Here is a 2867-nt window from a genome sequence, read left to right on the forward strand (position 1 = left end):
GGAGTTTTTGATATTTTTTTTTTTCTGTGAAAGTAACATCTGTCGTTTCCATCATTTAGAGTATTCACAGATTGCTTCCCTGAATAGACCTGTCAATCTTAGATATCTTTCCCTTTCTATTAAACCTGAAAGCAGTCATTTATTGTATGCCAATGTTTGCTAAATGATATGATATATTGACTACGTTCAGTTTGAGTTGCATGTGAATGCATTCAACGTTTAATTTTTTTTTCTTATAGAGACAGTAATAAGTTATACAGAGAGAGAGTAGTGTATGTATTGCTTGGTACATTTCTCACACGGTGATTGAATGACATTGGATTTATCACTGGCAATGGTATGTTACAGAGGTTCAGCTAAGAAGAAGTTCTTACATGTTAGAAAAAAAAGAAAAAAAATAATACTGATGACTCTGATGTGAATGTACATTTGTAATAAACATATTGACTGTCAAGAATTCTGTGGTATGCACTGATATTTGTTATGGTATATGTACTTGTATATGTATGTTATATGTGGGTGTGCATGTGTTCATGTAGTAAAAATGTATAACTATATGAATACATAAAGTAGTGTGTATACACACACACACACACACACACACATATATGTATATTATATAATATGTCATATATATAATTATATAATATATATTTATATATACATATATTATATATATATATATATATATATATATATATATATATGATTTCTATTATGTACACAGCATTACTTGATTATTCTTAAAGGAAACCCAAATGTATGTAAATTGAGGGAATGCAGCAGTGTTGTATAGATAGCATATCAGCAAAGTTTAAGGAAAATTGGATAATCTGTTCAAGTCATGAATTTTGAAAGTGTTGGTGCAGCCATTGCTGGAGAAGAAGACTACAGCACTTTGTGACGTCATGTATGGATGATGCAAAGGAAATTATTATTATATACAGAAAATTCCACGAAAAAAAGAAGCTTTTTCAAAGCATAATGAAGAGCACAATACACCTCTTTCTAGAAGCAGGAGTAATAACAATGCTCTTATCACATATCAATAACAATTAAAAGGATATGTACTTTTCATTAACATCGAAATTTCATGTAATTTCTGTTTATATTTTTTTCATATCGTGGTACATATTATTGTGATGTCACAAGCGAGTAGTAGGCTTCTAATCCAGCGATGACTGCACCAAAAATTCATAACTTTTCAACAGACTGTCCAATTATCATCAAACTTGGCTGATTTGTCCTCGATCCACATGTATATTTGGGTTTCATTTCCTTTGAATACAAAAATGACCTATAACACACACACACACACGCACACACACACACACACACATACACACACACACACACACACACACACACATACACACACTCAAGAGAGAGAAAGAGAGGGGGGGGAGCATGGAGTCAGATGCCACGCTGTCTCGCACTGTCACTTGCACATTATGTAGTCAATAATGGTGCTGCGTCTTTCTCTTAACAGGCACACAGCCTCTATTCTTTATGTGTACGGTATAACTTGATTTATTATGTGTGTAGGTTTATCGATGTTTTCATGTAACTGTTTCTGTTAGGGCCTCATCGACGTCAAGCTCTACTTATGATGACGGTCCCCTGTATCGATTTCTCTTTTGTTTTTCCGCATACGACTATGGTATGCATTATGTAAGGACTGGTTCCTTTGAATTTTTATGTAGGCCCTATTGGGGACAATGTTGTTTTGAAATGGACAATTTCTGTATTGATTTGTATGTTTTGCTTTTTTTGCATACTCTGTATCAACTTGTATTGATTTGTCATTGCACATGGAGAAAGACAATGCCAAAAAAAAAAAATCAAACAGCCTAAGAATTCACTCCCCTCCCCTCCCCTCCCCTCTCTCTCTCTTCTATGACCAACGTTATGCAAATCTACAATAGTATTGAAGTTTGAGACAAGTTTTCATTTTATAGTCATATATTTGGCAAAAATTATTTGTGACACGTACAAGCAACACACATGCATATAGTTTACAATACTACATCATCTAGTTCTTTTGTCGATTTTCATGCACTCATAAATAAAACGTAGGACACGAAATTGTGCCCTATATATTACACACATCCATATTGCACTTGCTCGATTATGACATCAACGACATTGTTATGTTATTAGTAATTTGCGATTGTAATAACAACAACAATATTGGTTACTCCTGTCATTATTCCATTAATACTAACGATGTCTTCAAAACCCAGGGTTGTATCTTCAGTCATAAAATCCCGATTATACATTACCAGTGGGTAAAAGTTTTAAAATTACTTTTAATTTCAAACACATTGTAATGTCTCTTCCTATAGAATCAAGACTTCTTATTTCTATGATTAACAATGTCAATTGGAACTTGCGCGTCTAGTTTCAGTCTGAATTACAGGTCTGGAGATATCGTCATATTCGGATTGTCTTCTTTTTAACACACATGTACACACATGTAGAATAATATACCGGTATACTGACAAGACTAGCCACAGGCTAAAGTTAAATCACGCACGATAATCCAGTACAACGTATGATATAAGCAACTGTACCATACTTTGACAGTAGGCACGACAACCAAAAACTTGTACACTCACAAGACAGCAACAAACAAGCAAACAAACAAAATGACGAAGACGCAACGGAAGACAGAAACCGAAAATGGATTGCCGGAAACCGCAGCTGGTTGGCGTGAGTTTACAATCATCTGTGCCCGGAACTGTGGGTAATTAGCCTGAAAGGGATCGAGTGACGATACTTGTATAGGAGGGCTGCACTGTGTCCGTTAGCAGGGTAGTGACAGCTCCTCACTGTGCATAATATTTCAATCCGGAAGTCAGAATTTC

Source organism: Diadema antillarum, unplaced genomic scaffold (assembly GCF_040938485.1).
Source record: "Diadema antillarum isolate AM-2024a unplaced genomic scaffold, OU_Dant_1.0 scf00000040, whole genome shotgun sequence".
NCBI classification, from domain to species: Eukaryota; Metazoa; Echinodermata; class Echinoidea; order Diadematoida; family Diadematidae; genus Diadema; species Diadema antillarum.